Source organism: Paramormyrops kingsleyae, chromosome 10 (genome assembly GCF_048594095.1).
Source record: "Paramormyrops kingsleyae isolate MSU_618 chromosome 10, PKINGS_0.4, whole genome shotgun sequence".
Taxonomy (NCBI): Eukaryota; Metazoa; Chordata; class Actinopteri; order Osteoglossiformes; family Mormyridae; genus Paramormyrops; species Paramormyrops kingsleyae.
In genome coordinates this window covers 9,133,569-9,142,923 of record NC_132806.1, presented here as the reverse complement: position 1 = coordinate 9,142,923, position 9,355 = coordinate 9,133,569, and positions in this window count along the sequence as shown.

The following is a 9,355-nucleotide window of genomic DNA, read 5'->3' as shown; positions in this document are numbered from 1 at the left end:
CTGTACATGAAAGATTGCCGTATTCTCTTGAATTTTGTTTTCACCGCGTTCACATACCCCCCCCCCCCTTGCCTTGTGGATTTCCGGGCATGAAAGCATCAGGATCTCAGAGGAAATCTGTGTGTTGCGGGTTTATTGGGCACAGAGCCTCCTGATGGTGTCTGTCGGAGTTTCCCATGAGGCTTTGGGAACACAGAGCTACATCCAGAGCATTGGGAGAACCCCCCCACCCTCACCCCTACCCTACCCTCTTCCATCCACTTTCCATTCTATTCTGATGCCACTCAGGTGGTCAGATACACCAGCCATTATCATGTGTCTGTTTTCTGTTCTTAGAAATATTTCAGGGTTACCCCAAAGTACTATGAGCACGCTCTGTGCGGCATGTGAGGGCGAGCCGGTTAGCCAGCCGCAAACATACTCATTGGGAACCCCCCCGCCCCCCCAAAGTGACTGCCGATGCGCGGCGGTGTTCCCTGAAGCTCGTGGTCCTGAGCTCGCCTCCGCAGGTTCTTCCCAGGATTCACCACTGGGTCGGGATTTCTCTCCAGCCTAGATGAGTAATTATCACCATGCTCCGTCTACCTACGTCTCTCCTCCTGCAGAAGGGCGATAATTTCAAAATGAGTCATTTAAGAAGAATGAAAGGCGAGGGGGCGGATTGGGTGCCCCCGGATCAGCTGGAGAGCCCGGCGGAGTGCTTGCTGCTGGTCTGTATTATACTCATAGGGAAGGAGAGGACATGGGAGCTGGGGAAGTGGTGCACAGGTTGTGGAAAACCATGCTGCGTATGTGTCTCACCTCGCTGACCACTGGTTATGGCCGACCGCTATGATTGGCAGGGTTTCTGATCAATGGGAGGTTGCATAAACGCCCCCATGTTGGCAACAAAATCCATCACAGTTTGTTCTTGCCAGTTCTGTGCTACAAAATTATCCAGGTGAAATTGTAGCTGGTCCCCTCGCACACCTCTAGGTAGAGGGACCTTTTAGAGGTGCCAGCATGTGACTTCCTGTCCTTCCCTTCCTCTCTCTCCATCAGAGATCCTCCTAATTACCCCCTAAACAGCCCCAAAAGAGCCAGGGGGGCGGGGGAGGGATACAGGCCATCGCTTAGCTGTGACTGCGTTAATTGGTAAACAACTACTGAACAGTGAAATCCTGTAACATACATCATGACTGCTCATTCCTGCAATCCTCTAGTGCATCTGTTCTTTTATAGGCAGATTTTATGGTGAAAAAGAACTTAAAAAATAGTAAATTAAGAAGTAGTGTGCTACTTTTACCGTTATGTCTTGCCTGTTTACATGAAAACCTTTGAAATTGGTCTTTTATTTTAAATTAAGCCCATAAATTGTAACCCAGTAACTGAAGGGAAAGACTTCCTCAGTGTGCAGCGCTGGAGACCCACGCCTCATCTTACCAGCAGCCCCCACTGGCTCTCTATCTTCCTGGGAAATGGTTCCACTGGCTCTCTATCTTCCTGGGAAATGGTTCCACTGGCTCTCTTCGTGTGTTCTGCACTTAGACTTGGTCCCATCTTTGTGTAATTTGAATAGCTTTTCTCACATTAGGCCGTAACTGTGTTTTTGTGCAGCTTGGCCTGGCTGCACTTGTACTTTGTTCACTTCTGGATTGCTGTATACATGCCCATTGCTTGGGGGAAAAAACTCCTCCTATATAAATGTAATTGCAAATTTAATGCAAATCTAAGGAGTTCTGATTTACCTTACGGGCTGCGTATGTGAATGTGATCCCCGACACTGATTAGCATCCCACTTAGATGTGCTCACCTTGTACTGGATGAGGGGCTATGAAGATGGATTGAAGATGTTACTCTTATGTGTAAATTTTTCACTACATTACTCCAGTATGTAGTGATTCCATTGCTTCTGCAGCTCTCTGTGTACCTTCAGGCTTCTCCTGCTTCAGACCAAAGCCTTGGAGCCTCTTGTGTTGTGCAGTGCCGCATCGGTAAGTTTCCAGACTCGCCCACCCTCTCGTCTCGCTTCTTATGGCCGTCTACTCCTGTCATGGGACAAAAATACTGAATACAGAGAAAAGACAGAAAATGACTCTGACCCAAAGCCACAGGCCTGACACAGGAGCTCCAGAATGTTTTGGCAGGGGTTTGCACACTTTGGTGACCTGGTGACCTTGCTTTTTGGCTCAGCGTCGCCCCCTTCAGGAGGGCTGCATTAGCACGGAGGTGCGCGGCAGACAGGATATTGCTGCCCCTAAACGCCACCAAGCGCTGCGGTATTGGCTCTCCCAGCGGTCTTCAGGCCTCAGGACTCCTCTCATAAATGAAGGACAGAAAATAAGTGCAGAAAAATGTCCGCTGCCAAAAAAAATACAAAACACATACGCATATAAATATTTCATGTTTTATATAAGCACAGAAACTCAATCTATTTCTTTTTTTTTTTTGACAGACAGATGGGGATTTCGTAACTCAATGAGTGAATGTGTTGGATTATTCATTAGGTTTTAAAAGGAAATAAACAGAAAGAAACGAAAACACAATGATTTAAAACCCAACCTGTGCTGGAAACTTTGGAGACTGATGCGAGGGAAAAGGGGGACGTGTCAGATCATGGATCTTGGAAATAACTCTGACCCTCAGATGTCGGCTGGTGCAGAGTCCGTTCCACGTTCTGGCTCCTCGTCCACGGGCGACATCTTCGTCAAAACCGATCGACCTTTGGACCGACCTCAGTTGATGCAGACTGTTACCGAAGGGGGTCGATCAGCAATCAAGAGCTCTTAATACTGAATGGGAAATTCTCCTCTGGTCCTGGCAATGCCAGCGCAGTCAGATGAACCCCGGTTACTCAGGCGTCACCGGAAACTTCCGTTGGGACTCGAAGTCCGCTCTCTATTTCGGGACTCGTCTCTCGCCGTGGCCTCCGGGCGTTTTCCATGACGAGGAGATGCGCTCCGGGTCCGTCCTTTGCTGACCCCTCTGATGCGTGTGGACGTGTGGCGTGACCTTGCTGGTCATCACTCACCGCCATGCCAAAGAGGAGCTGACAGCAACAGGCCCAGGCGTGTTGCCAGACAGCTGGGTTCACCTGCCCTTTGACCTCAGTCTGGTGAGCGAAAGCCCAGAGAAAAAGCCCCTTCCTCGATGAGCACATGTTTGTTTTTGGGTGTCGAGTTTTGTTTTTTTTTCCCCCCTCGTTTGAGGTGTTTTGCACTTGTGTTTATGGAAAACAATTCTTTGCTGTTGTCTCATGGGTCCCAGAAAGTAAAAAAAATATATATAATAAAAAGATCAGGGAAAACAAACAAGCGAGAGTCTCTGTCTGTATCTGTGGGCATGGCTGCAGGCAGCGCAGTGTGGAAAGGAGCGGGAGAGGAACAGGAGACCCACGACACCGTCGCTCCTGCAGCACACAACTTTCATTCCTCGCTCTCTCTCCTCTCCTCTGCGCACTCAGTCTCAGTGCGAGCGGCGGCATGGGTCACGTGATGCTCAGATCTCATGTCTGGAAGTTGCCTCACTTTTTAAAGTAGGTTACCTGAGCGTGGACGGGGCCTGATTTTGGCGTTCCTTTGGCATCCGCCGCTGGTGCCAGGTGGCCGGGTTGGTTCGAGCTATAGGGGATGCAAGTGAGCTTTGATTCCCAATTGTAAGGGGGCAGGGGGTGAGTGCTTAGGGAGCAAAGGGGGAAATGGGACACAAGTTCACCCAAGAACGTGGGGAGGTGAACCTCATGAGTGATATGAGGGGGTATGGGATTGCCACACAGTCCAACTGACTGAGACGCCTCCGATCTGAGTGAGAAGGGCAATACGAGTCTATGAGACTTCACCATTTAACCATTTAGGGTCCTGTTGAGAGTACCAGTAGGTCTGTTCCACACCAGGCCGCAGAACAAGACAGCAGGATAATTTCCCTGGTTCTGAATTAAGCGGTTCATAGCCGCATATCTCAGTGACGAAAAATCCTAACACCCCCCCCCCCCACCCCCCACAGTAAGCCCGCGGAGCATCTCACGGCTGGAACTCACACGAGACGTGATAGCATTGTAATCTCACACACGGAGGGAGGAAAAAAACGCTCACCATCAGGAAATGCACTCGCTAATTGTATATTTCAAAACCTTTAATTGCCTTGAATTCCCTATAATTAATGGGTAATTGTTGCAAAGACCTTTAGTAGCTGTGCGGTAGACAGGGAGCTGCTCAGTGAAGGGAGTGTAAATATAGATAGTTAAAGTGAGGGAGACAGCAATGCAGGAGCACCTCTGCTGCAAATGCCATGCTTCTGCGGGTGAGTATGAAACATCTGCCATAACCTTGTCTGGTGCCAATGACCAGTAATGTGGGATGTTTGCGATGACTTGCGGTTTTGTGCTATGGCCAACTAGCCTTTGTTTGCCTTAATGTACTGGGGTGCGTGAAAAGCGTGCGATTGTCCCTCATGAGGAAAATCATGGAAAGAATAACATATGGCTAATTCAGAGGCCCCACCCACCTCTTCAGAGGCCCCACCCACCCCTTCAGAGGCCCCACCCACTTCTGCCATCTTGAAACTCTGAGATACTGGCTCATATTCAGCAGTAGTAGCTGGATGATTGTCTCTAAAGGGAGACAAGTGACTCCACTGCCTGGGGGAGGTGATGGGGCAGGGGGAATGGTCACATATACTCCACTGCCTGGGGGAGGTGATGGGGCAGGGGGAATGGTCACATATACTCCACTGCCTGGGGGAGGTGATGGGGCAGGGGGAATGGTCACATATACTCCTCTGCCTGGGGGAGGTGATGGGGCAGGGGGAATGGTCACATATACTCCACTGCCTGGGGGAGGTGATGGGGCAGGGGGAATGGTCACATATACTCCACTGCCTGGGGGAGGTGATGGGGCAGGGGGAATGGTCACATATACTCCTCTGCCTGGGGGAGGTGATGGGGCAGGGGGAATGGTCACATATACTCCTCTGCCTGGGGGAGGTGATGGGGCAGGGGGAATGGTCACATATACTCCTCTGCCTGGTGGAGGTGATGGGGCAGGGGGAATGGTCACATATACTCCTCTGCCTGGGGGAGGTGATGGGGCAGGGGGAATGGTCACATATACTCCTCTGTGCCCCTGTGCAAATCGTTTGTCTTTATGCCCTTATTACAGTGAGTCCTCCACGATACTAGAGCAGCTATCTGCCCGCTGTCAGTTACGCCCCCTCGCAGTCTGGGGGGGGTGAGGTCACAGCTGGGCTGCCGGGGGCCACCTGACCCCACAGGCTCGGGGGGCGGGGGGGCTGTAGTTAATACTAATCATGCAGGAAAGCTTCCTGTTTTAAAACATATTCAGAGATGCGTGATCATTTGTATTCATCATTTAAAGCAGAATTTTAAAAATTATAATTTGCATTTGAAATGAAAGTGCTGTGTAAATTGTGATGATTGACATAGCATTTATTTAATCTGCGGTAAAAGCCCTTGACTGTTTCAGACTGTTTCAACTAATACATATCTAAACATCACCCTAATTGGCAATAATCTGTTGCATTTATTGGACTTGTTTATCGGAGTTTGATTACTTGGGCCTTTAAGTTTCAACTCAGCTCTGAGTTATTATATCCTAACCTTTCATTTGGACAGATGTTGTGTGTAATACAATTTGGACAGAGTCTTATGTGTGTAATACATGCTAGTGTCTACTAAAGGGGAGGCTGATTTCATGGCTGACTGTGTCAGTTGAATAAAAACATGTATTTGTTTGTATATCTTGTTGAGAACAAATTTCGATTAAATGTATTTTTTGTTATCAATTTTCAGATGTGTTTTTGTGGATGTAGGGTTTGAGATTGTTAATTGCTGTACACCAAGCCGGCGGGAATTCTGCAGGAGGATGGGAGCCCAGCCCTCGGTGAGCATGTGATCTTGTTGTTGTTCCTTGACTCCCTCACTGCTGAACCCCTCTAGATTCTGGCTGGGGAGTCCCCCCTTCCTGCCCCCCTGCCCCCAGCTTCCCTGCCCCCCTGCCTTTGCACAGCTCTTCTAATTGACCTTTAATTAAGCTCGTTGCATGTGCCCGCGTGTGTCTGTGAGCTTATTTACTTCCTCTGATGGGCACTCTCTGGGTGAGAGCAAAGCCATTATTGCGGTGGCCTCTCACAGCGGCATGTGCCAACCTCCACTTCACCCCGCCCTCCTCCCGTGTCTCAAATTCCGCCCAGACGGCCTCCGTGCGCCACACTGAGAACTGCCAGGGAAATCCTGTGTGAGAGGAACCTGCCTCACCATCTTTCCCGCCATTTCCGGAGTCGATTGCGGTGCCAGAGATGGAAGTTAGTGGAACCTGGATCCATAAGTGCATTTGGACCTAATAACTGAGCCGTCTTACAGTCACACCCCCACACCCTGGGTCCTCAAGGACGAAATACTGATGTCAGAAATGGGTGTCAGTCACTCTCATAAGTATTACAGACCCCCTCAAAGGCTCAAAGGGGTTATGGGGTAATCCTCAAAAGGGGTTATGGGGTAACCCTCAAAAGGGGTTATGGGGTAACCCTCAAAGGGGTTATGGAGTGACCCTCAAAAGGGGTTATGGGGTAACCCTCAAAAGGGGTTATGGGGTGACCCTCAAAAGGGTTATGGGGTAACCCTCAAAGGGGTTATGGAGTGACCCTCAAAAGGGGTTATGGGGTAACTCTCAAAGGGGCTATGGGGTGACCCTCAAAAGGGGTTATGGGGTGACCCTCAAAAGGGGTTATGGGGTGACCCTCAAAGGGGTTATGGGGTGACCCTCAAAAGGGGTTATGGGGTGACCCTCAAAGGGGTTATGGGGTAACCCTCAAAAGGGTTATGGGGTAACCCTCAAAAGACTGAAAAGCACGTAAAGCTGCATGAGGGGAATTGGCGGTTGGAGAGGCTGTGAGGAGAAGGTGTGCAGGAAGGGGATTAATGCTGGAGGCCCCAAGCAGCACCGAGCGCCAAAAAGGACCAAATTAACCCTTTTTACATAACAAGGGAATACAAAGTGTAATAAGTGTTTAGGTCTTCGTCTCTCTCCGGCTCTCTGGTGATTGCGATTGTGCTCTGTAAATGTCAGCAATTACAGGGCTGTATGGTGGGAAAAGGGAGGGTATTTCTGCGTTGGGGTTGGGGGGGGAGGGGGGGTTACGCACAGCTGCATGGGGATCGGGGGGGCAGTCGGCATCTCTGTGGTGATGAGCCCGCTTGTCTCTCATCCTCGAGGGTGGGGTGGGGGGGGGGGGGAGATGGCTGCCCTGGGTTACACGGAGGTTTGAGAATGCCAGTCCCGACCCCCCCCCCCCCCCCCCCCACATACACACACAGTTTGAGGTGATTCTTTTTGAGGCGGGGGGTATGAGGCAGTACAGGGAGAAAGACACACACAACTCCAAACTCACCTTTCAGGAAGCAATTACACGCACACATATGCACTGATACAGTCGCCTCGTAATGAATAAAGAGCACGCACACACATACACATCCAAACTGACAGCCACACACCATTACCCTGAACACACACGCTTCACACATGCCCACGCATACACGCTAATGCTAATTTACACCTACGCTCAATCTGAAATGCACTGACACGCATCATCTGCCTTAAATGCTGATTGTGTTCGGATTCCGTATCCCGAGGGTGTTTGTAAAACCACCCCATCCCATCCCATCCTCGCATCCGCCCATCCTGTGGGCCAGGCCGCCATCACGAAAACAGGCAGTGGCCTTTCGCCTTTCAGCTGTCCGTCTTCACTGAGATGGAGCAGAGTACAGAAGCAGCTGAATGTTTGAAGCAAGACGTCCAACTCTGACCAGGAAATGGAAAGTTCTAGCATGTCCAACATCATTAAAACGTTCATAATGAAAGCTCTCTATGGGCTCTCTGCGGGGAAATGGAACCCGTGTCAGCGGTTCAGTTAGCGCTGACAGCCTTAACCCAAAAGGGGGCCTGTAACATTAGCTGCAGATTTTTCCTTTGTCATTCAGTCGACTGAAGTCCTGTTCTATGTTTCTATTAACTCAGCTGACACCTCTGTGATACAATAATCCTTCTACAATTATGAAGAAAGACTCACACCGAGACGAGGCAAAGTTACGCTCGTGTATGAACTGTTTATAAAACATACAGGTGGTTGAGTGACACCTGGAGAATGTGCTACAAGGGCTAACAAATATTTAAGGACCCCTAGAGGGGTTAGAGGTTAAGGGAGAGGTCATTTTGGTTCATGGATTGTCCTCCCTCTCCCCTTTGGTGTGACATTTTTAAAGGGACAGGAGCCCTTTTCCCATTGGTTGCTGTAGGTGTGTGCATACTTGCCTTATAGAGAGTGCCTGATGGCATGTGTGACCGGACCTCAGGCCTCCAAACCCTGCTTCAATCACATAGAGCAAATATCACATTCCATCAGCTTCCGTCGCGCTAGTCACACCCCGTCTGTCTGGGGGCCGTGTTGACAAACAGGGCTCCGCTTGCGTCTGCCATGCTGTGACACAACACGAGGGCGTCGGAGTCGGGGCCTGAAGGAGGAGTGAGGTCCCCGGTCTAGGGAGGCATCGCCCAGCCACCTTCTGCTGCCTTCCAGCATGGCTGCTGGGAGCTGCAGAAAGTACCACTGGGAATTTGCAGACACACAAAAGAATTTCACACTAATTTGACCAGGTTTCTCCCCCAGGAAGACTCATGACGAGGAGATAATCACCAATCCAGCGCACATCTAGCTTGCCAGGAGCTCATGCTTTTGGGTGGCTTTGTTCATGAAGTGGTCATGGACATGTCGATGAGGCAAGTTTGGCTTCATATTGTCAACAAAAGGGGTCGTCTCTCTTCTTTATAGCTGGAAATGAGGACACGGATGTGAAAACGGCTGTATGTGTTCAACATGCATTGAAGTATCATCATAATGCTTAATGGTTTTGGCGTGTGATGTGAGGAGAGCAGCCGCTTCGTAATAACGCTTTATGGGCTGAGCGGTGGTGTGTGCGGCGTTTCTCAGAATGCGCTTCCCACGTCTCTGGGGCGGCTTTTGGTGATCCGCGCGCTCCATTCCCGCCCTGCCACCTTTGTGCCCCGCTCCTCATTCTGCCTCTCATTTTTTGGCTTCTATATTTAGGTCGATTGCGTCTCTGCGTTCGAAATAATGCCCGTTTGAAGTTTACGCCTCTTGTTTCGTTCTCCGGCGGTTTGCAATGACAGCAGCAGACTCATTATCACAACGGCGCGGCCCAGCAAAACTCTGTAATTATCAGCGTTTCCTCTTCGCGTAGATTTGAAGTTGCGTTTGATACCTGATGCGTGTGCGTGGTGACTTTATTCATCCCGTGCTCCTGAATCAAGTCGTCTCGCTTTGGTTTGAAAAGAAGACCAGAAAG